The 12,566-nt window shown below is 39.2% G+C and overlaps 1 protein-coding gene across 1 annotated transcript in view; it reads left to right on the top strand.

The window, feature by feature from the left end:
* The window catches only part of VPS41 (VPS41 subunit of HOPS complex), a 347,998-nt gene that overhangs the window by 238 nt on the left and 335,194 nt on the right, over nt 1-12,566 (top strand). The window lies entirely within an intron of this gene.

Here is a 12,566-nt window from a genome sequence, read left to right as displayed (position 1 = left end):
AATCCATGACACAGACCACTGCTCTGTGAGTGCAGTCTCCATAAGATCTGGGGAGAACCCCCCTGGAAGAGCCCAGGGATCTGGAGGGTTCAGGGACTCCAGGCAGAGCTGTGTGCCAGAGACAGAGACCCTTGGTCACAGGCGGGGTGAGCTCGGAGAGCGGCCAGAGACCAGGGAGATGGGAATGATTGAGTGCTTTTCTCTGAGGGCGCACTGAAGAGGGGGGCCCAGAACTCTCAGCTCCTCCGGCCAGAGATTGGGCAGCCACCATTTTCATTTCCATCCTCCAGAACTCAACGGAAAGTGTTCAGGGAACAAAAGTTCCCCAAAGCGAACCAGAGGGGATTACTTAGCCTTGCCCCTGGTAAAGGCGGTGCAATTCTGCCTCAGGCAAAGACACTTGAGAATGGCTACAACAGCCCCCTCCCCCAGAAGATCAACAAGAAATCCAGCCAAGACCAAGTTCATTTACCAAGGAGAAGAGCAGAATTCCATAGGAGGAGAAAGCAAAGCATAGTATTCATGATTTTCTCCCCATGATTCTTTAGTCTTGCAAGGTTAATTAATTTTTTAAATATTTTTCTTTTAATTTTTTTTTTCTTCTGCTGAAAAATTTTTTAACTTTTACCCTTTCTTATTTTAACGTTTTTTAATAGTTTATCTTAACAATACCTCTCATTAAAAATTTTTTTTGAACCTTCATTATTGTAGTCCTATTTTATCCTTCATTGTATCTAACTTTATTTTTTGTATACACATAGGGTTTTTTCTTCTAAAAAACTTGGGGTACAAATTATTCTAATAGATCAAAATACACCCTAGATCTCTCACTGGGCTTGTTCTAGTCTCCAGCTTGAGCAAATTCTCTCCACTTTCTTTTTTTTTATTCTCCCAACCAACTTACCTTATCCACTCCTTTTTAGAAATTAAAAAAAATTTTTTTTGCATCTTTATAGTCATATTCCATCATTGTGTTTACCCTTATATGTGTTTTTCATTCTTTAAGATTTGGGAAGGTAGTTTCTTCTAGGAGACCAAAATTCTCCCAAAATTAAGTGGGTGACCCTGTTCTAGTCACCAGTCTAACATATATATATATATATATATATATATATATATATATATATATATTCGTTTTTATAGTTTTTCTTTGTTTTCATTTTTTATGAACTTCTTTTAACCCCCTTTCTCCCCCCCACAATTTGGGGTATCTTATGATTTAGTTAAAGCACTTTTTGCTGGGGTCTTTGCCATCCTTTTAGTATTTATTTGATCCTTCATATATTCTTATCTGGACAAAATGACAAGGCGGAAAACTCACCACAAAAAAAAGAACAAGAGTCAGTACTGAAGGCCAGGGAAGTAATCAATATGGACATTAGTAATACGTCAGATCTAGAGATCAGAATGATGATTCCAAGGTTCTAGCCAGGCTCGAAAATGGTATGGAAGATATTAGAGACTGTCGGAGAAATAAAAGCCCTTTCTGGAGAAATAAAAGAACTAAAATCTAACCAACTTGAAATCAAAAAAGCTATTAATGAGGTGCAATAAAAAATGGAGGCTCTTACTGCTAGGATAAATGAGGCAGAAGAAATAATTAGTGTTACAGAAGACCGAATGACAGAGAATAAAGAAGCTGAGCAAAAGAGAGAGAAACAACTACTGGAGCACAGGGGTAGAATATGAGAGACAAGTGATACCATAAGATGAAACAACATTAGAATAATTGGGATACCAGAAGAAGAAAAAAGAGAAAGGGGAGCAGAAGGTATATTGGAGAGAATTATTGTAGAGAATTTCCCCAATATGGCAAAGGGAATAAGCATCAAAATCCACAAGGTACAGAGAACCCCCCTCGAATCAATAAGAACAGGTCCACATCCCATCACCTAATAGTAAAATTTACAAGTCTTAGCAACAAAGAGAAAATCCTGAAAGCAGCCCGGGAAAAGAAGTCTGTAACATACATTGGTAAAAATATTAGATTGGCAGCAGACTTATCCACAGAGACCTGGCAGGCCAGAAAAAACTGGCATGATATATTCAGAGCACTAAATGAGAAAAATATGTAGCCAAGAATACTGTATCCAGCAAGGCTATCACTGAAAATAGAAGGAGAGAGAAAAAGCTTCCAGGAAAATAAAAACTGAAAGAATTTGCAAACACCAAACCAGCTCTACAGGAAGTATTGAAAGGGGTCCTCTAAGCAAAGAGAGAGCTTAAAAGTAGTAGATCAGAAAGGAAGAGAGACAATATACAGTAACAGTCACCTTACAGGCAATACAATGGCACTAAATTCACATCTCTCAATAGTTACCCTGAATGTAAATGGGCTAAATGCCCCAATCAAAAGGTACAGGGTATCAGAATGGATAAAAAAAAAAAAAAAAATCAGGGCACCTGGGTGGCTCAGTGGGTTAAAGCCTCTGCCTTCAGCTCAGGTCATGATCTCAGGGTCCTGGGATCAAGTCCCCCATCGGGCTCTCTGCTCAGCAGGGAGCCTGCTTCCGCCTCTCTCTGCCTGCCTCTTTGCCTACTTGTGATGTATCTCTGTCAAAGAAATAAATAAAATTTAAAAAATTTAAAAAAATCAATATGCTGCCTACAAGAAACTCATTTTAGACCCAAAGACACTTCCAAATTTAAAGTGAGGGGGTTGAAAACAATTTACCATGTTAAATGACATCAGAAGAAAGCTGGGGTGGCAATCCTTGTATCAGATCAATTAGATTTTAAGCCGAAGACTATAAAAGAGATGAGGAAGGACACTATATCATACTCAAAGTGTCTGTCCAACAAGAAGATCTAACAATTTTAAATATCTATGCCCCTAGCAAGAGAGCAGCCAACAATATAAACCAATTAATAACAAAATCAAAGAAACACATTGACAATAATACAATAATAGTAGGGGACTTTGACACTCCCCTCTCTGAAATGGACAGATCATCTAAGCAAAAGATCAACAAGGAAATAAAGGCCTTAAATGACACACTGGACCAGATGGACATCACAGATATATTCAGAACATTCCAACCCAAAGCAACAGAATACACATTCTTCTCTAGTGCACATGGAACAGCCTCCAGAATAGATTACATCCTGGGTCACAAATCAGGTCTCAACTGGTATTGAAAGATTGGGATCATTCCCTGCATATTTTCAGACCACAATGCTCTGAAGCTAGCACTCAATCACAAGAGGAAATTTGGAAAAACACAAGTACATGGATACTAAACAGCATCCTTCTAAAGAATGAATGGGTCAACCAGGAAATTAAAGAAGAATTGAAAAAATTCATGGAAACAAATGATAATGAAAACACAACAGTTTAAAATCTGTGGGACACAGCAAAGGCAGTCCTGAGAGGAAAATATATAGCGATACAAGCCTTTCTCAAGAAACAAGAAAGGTCTCAAATACAGAACCTAACTTTACACCTAAAGGAGGTGGAGAAAGAACAACAAAGAAAGCCTAAACCCAGAAGGAGAAGAGAAATAATAAAGATCAGAGCAGAAATCAATGAAATAGATACCAAAAAAACAGTAGAACAAATCAACAAAACTAGGAGCTGGTTCTTTGAAAGAATTAATAAGATCAATAAACCCCTGGCCAGACTTATCAAAAAGAAGACAAAGGACCCAAATAAATAAAATCATGAATGAAAGAGGAGAGATCACAAACAACACCAAAGACATGCAAACAATTACAAGAACATATTATGAGCAACTCTACACCAGCAAATTTGACAATCTGGAAGAAATGGATGCATTCCTAGAGACATATAAACTACCACAACTGAACCAGGAAGAAAGAGAAAACCTGAACAGACCCATAACCAGTAAGGAGATTGAAGCAGTCATCAAAAATCTCCCAACAAACAAGAGCCCGGGGCCAGACGGCTTCACAGGGGAATTCTACCAAACATTTAAAGAAGAATTAATTCCTATTCTCCTGAAACCATTCCAAAAAATAGAAATGGAAGGAAAACTGCCAAACTCATTTTATGAGGCCAGCATCACCTTGATCCCAAAACCAGACAAGGATCCCATCAAAAAAGAGAATTACAGACCAATATCCTTGATGAACACAGATGTGAAAACTCTCACCAAAATACTAGCCAATAGGATTCAACAGTACATTAATAGGATTATTCACCATGACCAAGTGGGATTTATTCCAGGGCTGCCAGGTTGGTTCAACATCCACAAATCAATCAATGTGATACAATACATTAATAAAAGAAAGAACAAGAACCATATGATACTCTCAATAGATGCTGAAAAAGCATTTGACAAAGTACAGCATCCCTTCCTGATCAAAACTCTTCAAAGTATAGGGATAGAGGGCACATACCTCAATTTTATCAAAGCCATCTATGAAAAACCCACTTCAAATATCTTTCTCAATGGAGAAAAACTGAAAACTTTCCACTAAGGTCAGGAACATGGTAGGGATGTCCATTATCACCACTGGTATTCAACATAGTACTAGAAGTCCTAGCCTCAGCAATCAGACAACAAAAAGAAATTAAAGGCATCCAGATTGGTAAAGAAGAAGTAAAACTATCACTCTTCGCAGATGATATGATACTATATGTGGAAAACCCAAAAGACTCCATTCCAAAACTGCTAGAACTTGTACAGGAATTCAGTAAAGTGTCAGGATATAAAATCAATGCACAGAAATCAGTTGCATTTCTCTACACCAACAAGAAGACAGAAGAAAGGGAAATTAAGGAGTCAATCCCATTTACAATTGCACCCCAAACCATAAGATACCTAGGAATAAACCTAACCAAAGAGGCACAGAATCTATACTCAGAAAACTATAAAGTACTCATGAAAGAAATTGAGGAAGACACAAAGAAATGGAAAAATGTTCCATGCTCCTGGATTGGAAGAATAAATATTATGAAAATGTCTATGCTACCTAAAGCAATCTACACATTTAATGCAATTCCTATCAAAGTACCATCCATCTTTTTCAAAGAAATGGAACAAATAATTCTAAAATTTATATGGAACCAGAAAAGACCTCGAATAGCCAAAGGGATATTGGAAAAGAAAGCCAAAGTTGGTGGCATCACAATTCCGGACTTCAAGCTCTATTACAAAGCTGTCATCATCAAGACAGCATGGTACTGGCATAAAAACAGACATATTGATCAATGGAACAGACTAGAGAGCCCAGAAATAGACCCTCAACTCTATGGTCAACTAATCTTTGACAAAGCAGGAAAGAATGTCCAATGGAAAAAAGAAAGCCTCTTCAACAAATGGTGTTGGGAAAATTGGACAGCCACATGCAGAAAAATGAAATTGGACCATTTCCTTACACCACACATGAAAATAGACTCAAAATGGATGAGGGACCTCAGTGTGAGAAAGGAATCCATCAAAATCCTTGAGAAGAACATAGGCAGCAACCTCTTTGACCTCAGCCACAGCAACGTCTTCGTAGGGACATTACCAAAGGCAAGGAAAGCAAGGGCAAAAATGAACTATTGGGATTTCATCAAGTTCAAAAGCTTTTGCACAGCAAAGGAAACAGTTAACAAAACCAAAAGACAACTGACAGAATGGGAGAAGATATTTGCAAACAACATATCAGATAAAGGGCTAGTTTCCAAAATCTATAAAGAGCTTATCAAACTCAACACCCAAAGAACAAATAAACCATCAAGAAATGGGCAGAGGACATGATAGACATTTCTGCAAAGAAGACATCCAGATGGCCAACAGACACATGAAAAAGTGCTCCACGTCACTTGGCATCAGGGAAATACAAATCAAAATCATAATGAGGGGGTGCCTGGGTGGCTCAGTCGGTTACGGCTGCTGCTTTCGGCTCAGGTCATGATCTCAGGGTCCTGGGATTGAGCCCCACATCAGTCTCTCTGCTCGGCAGGGAGCCTTTTAAAAAAAATCATAATGAGATACCTCCTCACACCAGTCAGGATGGCTAAAATTGACAAGTCAGGAAACGACAGATGCTGGTGAGGATGTGGAGAAAGGGGAACCCTCCTACACTGTTGGTGGAATGAAGCTGGTGCAGCCACTCTGGAAAACAGCATGGAGGTTCCTCAAAAAGTTTAAAATAGAGCTACCTTATGACCCAGCAATTGCACTACAAGGTATTTTCCCTAAAGATACAAACATAGTGATCCGAAGGGGTACATGCACCCGAATGTTTATAGCAGCAATGTCCACAATAGCCAAACTATGGAAAGAACCTAGATGTCCATCAACAGATGAATGGATAAAGAAGAAGTGGTATATATATGTAATGGAATACTATGCAGCCATCAAAATAAATGAAATCTTGCCATTTGCAACAACGTGGATGGAACTAGAGGGTATTATGCTTAGCGCAATAAGTCAATCGGAGAAAGACAACTATCATATGATCTCCCTGATATGAGAAAGTGGAGATGCAACATGTGGGGTTTGAGGGGTAGAAAAAGAATAAACGGAACAAGATGGGATCGGGAGGGAGACAAACCATAAGAGACTCTTAGTGTCACAAAACAAACTGAGTGGGGCAGGGAGGGAGGGAGAGGGTAGTGGTGTTATGGACATTGGGGAAGGCATGTGCTATGGTGAGTGCTGTGAAGTGTGTAAACCTGGAGATTCACAGATCTGTACCCCTGAGGCTAATAAGACATTATATTTTTATTTAAAAAAATTAAAAAATTTAAATAAAAAAAAGTTATGACCACAAGGCATAGTTTGCTGATCTTTGTGCTCAGCTATACAACACATCTCAACAAGTTCAAAGGATTGAAGTCATGTAATATGCTTTATGACTATGACAAAATAAATAGATCAACAAAAGAAAGAAATCTGATAAATCACCAAGTGTTTGGAAATTAAAGAACACACGTCTTAAAGCTCATGGTCAAAGAGAATTGCAAAATACTGTGAACTAAATCAAAACAAAAACATGAAATATCAAGATGTATGGCATGCAGCTAAAGCAGTGCATATAGGGAAATTGATAGCTACATCACAAAAGAAGAAACTTCTCAAATCAATAACCTAAACTTTTATTTAAACCCAAACAGAGAAAGAAATTACATAGGCTCACATGGAAATCAAAGAAATATAAAAAAATAGGGAAAATAATAAAACCAAAGTGCAATTCTTTGAAAAGTTCAACAAAATTGACATATTTTGAGTGAAATTAAGAAGAAAGAAAAAAGGCACAAATTGACAAAATGAAGACTAAAATAGAGAACACATTACAGAAATGAAAAAGATAATAAGTAGATATTATTAACAAAAAATGTAACAAATTAGATGAAATGGACATTTCTAGAAAGAAAAATTTTCAAAGCTGACTCAAGAAGGAATAGAAAATCTGTATAAATCTTTAGTAAAGAAATTGAAGTAATAATTTAAAAATCTTCCTACAAAGCAAGCCCCAATTCTGGATCACCTCACTAATGAATTCTATCATCCATTCAAAAACCAATCTTCCAGAAAACAGGCAGAGAGAAAAGAATCTCAAAATCATGCAATGAGAGCCAAAAACATCATAATAAAATTAAATCGTATGACAAGATTCCTCAGGACTATAGAAGCATAAGTCCTCTTAAAAATTCGCAAACCACAGATTAAAAAATATTTTATAGCATTACCAACTGAGATTTATCCTAGGAATGCAAGTTAAATTTAACATCTGAAAATCATCTTATGTGACCACTTCAATAGATACAGAAAAGAAAAGACACTTGACAAAACTCCACACCCGCTCCTAAAAAGTGAAACATAACTATATCAATATGACCCAGAAATTCCACGCCAAGGAATCTACCTAAGAGAAACGAAAACACATGTCCGTACAAAGACTTGTATATGAATGGTCATAGCAACATGACTTATAATAGCAAAAGACTGGAAATAATCCAAGTGTCCATCAACTGAGAATGGACAAATAAAATGTGGTGGAGATTAAATTAAAACCAGATAAATAAAGCATTTGAAAAGGGCAAATCTGTAGTAACAGAAAGCAGATCAAGGGTTGGGAGGGAATAGTCGGAGGTGGGAACGGAGACTGGTTGCCAGTGGGCATGAGGAAACACTGGAATGATGGAAATGTTCTAAAACTGGTCTGTGGGGATGGCTGCACAATTCTGCAAATTTACTAGAAATCATCAGAGTGGCACCTTCACTATGAGTGAATGAATGGTATGAATATTATGCCTCAATGAAGATTCTTTTTTTTTTTTAATTGAAGTTGGCCATCACTCCAAAGAATCTAGTCTCAGTGTGAAAATGCAGGTAATGATGGAAGAGAAGTCAGAAGAGAGCAAAGTTTAGGCAAACAGACATTGGAAAATACCATCAAGTCTAATTGCAATGTGCTGAGAATCCCGGTGAGGAGAATCAAGAGAGCTATAGCCTAGCCTGGAAACTCCTCCTTCCACCTCTTAGGATACATGGACTGGCCACCAGTTTGCTTTTAGAAAGCCGCAGTGCTCTGGAGCATTTGAAGGTGGGAATTCCTGGCCCCCTCCTCTAGCCTCCACCTACTAAGACCTGTAGCTGACCAAGGTGCTGACAAGTTCTCAACTCAAGATGTGGGTCTAGGTGTGAATTCACGACTTCATAGCATGCAAAATTGAAACTGATAGAGGGGAGTGTACTAGAGTCATAATATTGGGTTATCAATCTTAAAGAGTTTCAAGGAAAAGTATTGCAAGGTGTGGGGTGGTGCATGTACATGCAGAGAAGTCACAAACTAGAAAGCCATGTACCTGTCGCACCAGCCTGTCTTCACACAATTGCTCCAAAGTAAATCAGATAAGATTTGCATTTGGTAAGGGCTCAGAAATGGGTCAGATCACACCTGTGGAATGATCACAAATAGGAACCCATCTTTTGCACCTTCAAGGAGGGCTGGTGGTAATTATTGCTTCATATGTGTCCCAGCTAAACCAATCACAATTGCAAAACAATAAAAATGAAAATAAATACATCTCACCCTTCTTATAAAACATCATATGAATTACTTTGAATACTAACTTGAGCACTTTTTTTCTGCAGAAAAAAAATGTCCATATTTATCAACTTATTCATGGCTCGGTCAGCAACTTTTAGCCTATGAAAAATGACATCTCATGTTAACCACAACAACTTGTAAGAAGAGAAATTTAATTTCTAATTTAATCACATCATAGTAGTGGTCAGCCTCCGAAAACATTTATTATTTCACGACAGAGGTGGCAATATTTTTAAGATCATTTTATAATCTTGGATCAGTCTTAGAAAAACTAACACGTTTTAATTTCCAATATAAATGCTACATTCTGCTCCTTCATTAGATACAATTCTCTCAAAGTATCCTGAAGCATTTCAGTGTTGAAAATGTCACAGGTGAACTCCAAACCAGATCTTTACATAAAATATACATATATAAGATCTATTCTTATGCATGAATTCTTATTCACAGCAAATCTTTAAGGTGACTGTGCCTGAAAGCAGTATGAAAATTATTTGGAAAGCTGATACAAACTTGGATTTCCAGGTTTCTCTGAACAAAGGTACAATACAAATGTAAAACAAGATGATAATGAAAGTAAAATGTATGCATTCTTTCTTTCTTTTTAAGATCTTATTTATTTATTTATTTGACACAGAGAGACGCAGCAAGAGAGGGAGCACAAGCAGGGGGAGTGGAAAAGGGAGAAGCAGACTTCCCGCTGAGCAGGAAGCCTGATGTGATGTGGGGCTCCATCCCAGGGACCTGGGATCATGACCTGAGCCAAAGGCAGATGCTTAACAACTGAGCCACCCAGGCACCCACACTTACACATTCTTTAATATTTTCATTTGAGTCATTGCTTACATTCATCTTTCCTTACTTCCAAGTACCCACACTCTGCTGGGCATAAGAATCTCCTTGGGTGTTTGTTCAAAATGTAATTCTCAAGACCCCACTCCCTTGAGAGTCTACTTCAGTACCTCTGAGTCAAGGCCTAGCAACCTGGTGATTCTGATGCAGGTCATATGAGAATCACACCTTGACAACATTACTCCAGACTCACGTGCTCTGCTGAAAGAGAGCAGTATTTCCTAAAGTTTTTTGTACTGGAGAGCCTGAGGTATGTTGAAGTGTGTAACAGAGAATGTTGGTGAAAATGTGGACAGTTGGAGACCAAAGGGACAGAAGGAGTCTAGATGAAACCAAGAAAACAACAGGAAGATGCTTTTCTTAGGATGATTCAAATGTGTGTCCTAAAACCCAATCCAAGCCACACAACATCTGTGCCTTCGAAGAGTATTCAAGCATGACAATTGCTAATAATAACTCCCTAATTACCACCAGCCATAAATGCAGCCAGCCTGAGGAATCTGTGTGGGCATTACCACGTTCTTTTCTGGTCATAAAATCCAGTTGGGGTGCAATTACTCCAATGTGACACCTTATAGAAGCTAGAAATCATGTCTTCACTTTCAACATTGTAAATCAATAAAATTACATTGTAGCCATTGACAACACATACAATTTTGCCTGTTTGATGCCCCATTACTGCAATGGCACTTACCTTGGTTTGGAAAGCAGCCCTTCTCTTCACTAAGTGAGCAGTACAGGGCAGTTCACCCTCTGCGGTCGTCTTGCATCCAGGACATATTTATAGATAGCAGAATAATGTCACACAGATTGCTCTCACAAACAGTCCTTACTACTTTGCAGTATTGGTGTCCATTCCTCAGCCAGAGAGTGAAATTGCCAAGGGTTACATTTTTTTCTCTAATGGAGTTCCTTGCCATTTTTACACTGAAAGGTGGTGGAGTTGAGGACTGCATTCCTGAATTAAATGTGTCACATTAAACACAATAATGTGCAAAATATAACTTGTTAAATCTTCACTCTATGATCTAAATATAAAATTCTTACAAGAATAAAATGAAGGAGAATATCTTCTGTGAGATATTAAAAAGTCCAGTACTCTCCATTATCCCCTCTGGGTTCCAGCCTACAGAGAACATATACACATTCAAGATCACTTGCCCAATGGGATCAAAGTGCCAGTTTTATTCATGTCCTGGCAGGTGTTCCCAATACCACCACCCCCTGCGCCCCTCCCCCAACCCTCCCCGCAAAGGCAGGCCTTCTGATTGGAGGCAGCACAGGAAAGAGCCCAAGATAAAAAGGTTTCTATTCACTCTGCCCCAATTAAAAACAGGTCAAGTGTTCATGACTTCGCCATCCACATGGAAATGAAAAGCTGAAACAGGGGAGGGGCAAGCATCTCACTGGGTCACCAGCAGGCTCAGATAAGATCCATTTACCACTTGGAGACAGGTGGCGCAAGGCGAACTCCACTAAGGAGGCTGACATTAAAAGGCATGAGCTGAGGGGTGGGGCTGACGCCATTTGCGGGCGGATGGGACAGCACCACAGGCTGCGTTAGGCTGCGGTAATAAACGACATTGGAATCTCAGGGATGTTAAAACAGGGCTGTTTTCATGCTCATGCTACATGCTCTGTGTTGCCAGAGTCTCTGCTCACAGAGTCACTCAGAGATGGTGCTGACAGAGGCTCCTCAACACATGCTTCCATGACCACGGCCGCTGAAGGTCTCACGGCCTCCAATGAACACTCTGGCTGGTCAGTAACACACATCACTCCTCCCCACAGTCCACCTGCCAAGCTGTCAGATGGCTCTCTCTAACTCCAAAGGGACAAAAAAGCCCAATCCTTCCATGGACCAGCAAAACAAACACTAGGAAGGTAGGCTACATTGAGGGGTAGCATTTTGAAATCACCATTTAGGGGGAGCTGGGGTGGCTCAGTTGGTTAAGCATCTGACTCTAGATCTCAGCTGAGGTCTTGCTCTCAGGGTCATTAAGTTCAAGCCCAGAGCTGGGCTCCACATTGGCCGCAGAGCCTAAGTAAATAAATAAGGTAAGTAAGCAAGTAAGTAAATAAATAAATGAAATTGCCATTTGTTTTACTTCCTATGTATCTCACATCTTGAACACTCACATTTTATTTTTTATTTTTTATTTATTGACAAAGAGAGAGACAGCAAGAGAGGAACACAGGCAGGGGGAGTGAGACAGGGAAAAGCAGACTCTCCACTGAGCAAGGAGCCCAATTCGGGGACCCTTGGGCCCCTTGGGATCCCAGGACCCTTGGGATCATGACCTGAGTCTAAGGCAGACACTTAATGACTGAGCCACCCAGGCAACCCAACCACTCACATTCTAATTAACTGGTTCTATGTTTGTTTGTCTCCCCAAATCTCTTATTTTCATAGTTTTAACAAGCACTGAAAAGTTCCTTCTATAAAACTGTGTGATGAAAGACCAACAGTTTTCTCCATATCCTCTTCTGCCCACCTCCTCTACCTCCTACTCCCGTGCTTTAGTGTATATGCCCAGGAACCAAGAGTCGGTGCCACAGAAAACTATGACTTTTAATACTCAAGTCACACATTTGTAAATCTGGCTCCAAAACACTCATAATTCTCACCAATCAAATTAGTAATTTCTCCTCTCACAGGGGCAAGTAAATAAGCAGAGAGGAGATCATTCCAGCATTCCTTGGGT

Source organism: Mustela lutreola, chromosome 4 (assembly GCF_030435805.1).
Source record: "Mustela lutreola isolate mMusLut2 chromosome 4, mMusLut2.pri, whole genome shotgun sequence".
Lineage (NCBI taxonomy): Eukaryota > Metazoa > Chordata > Mammalia > Carnivora > Mustelidae > Mustela > Mustela lutreola.
The sequence above is the reverse complement of the archived record's forward strand: the minus strand, read 5'-3'. Positions and strand labels throughout refer to the sequence as shown.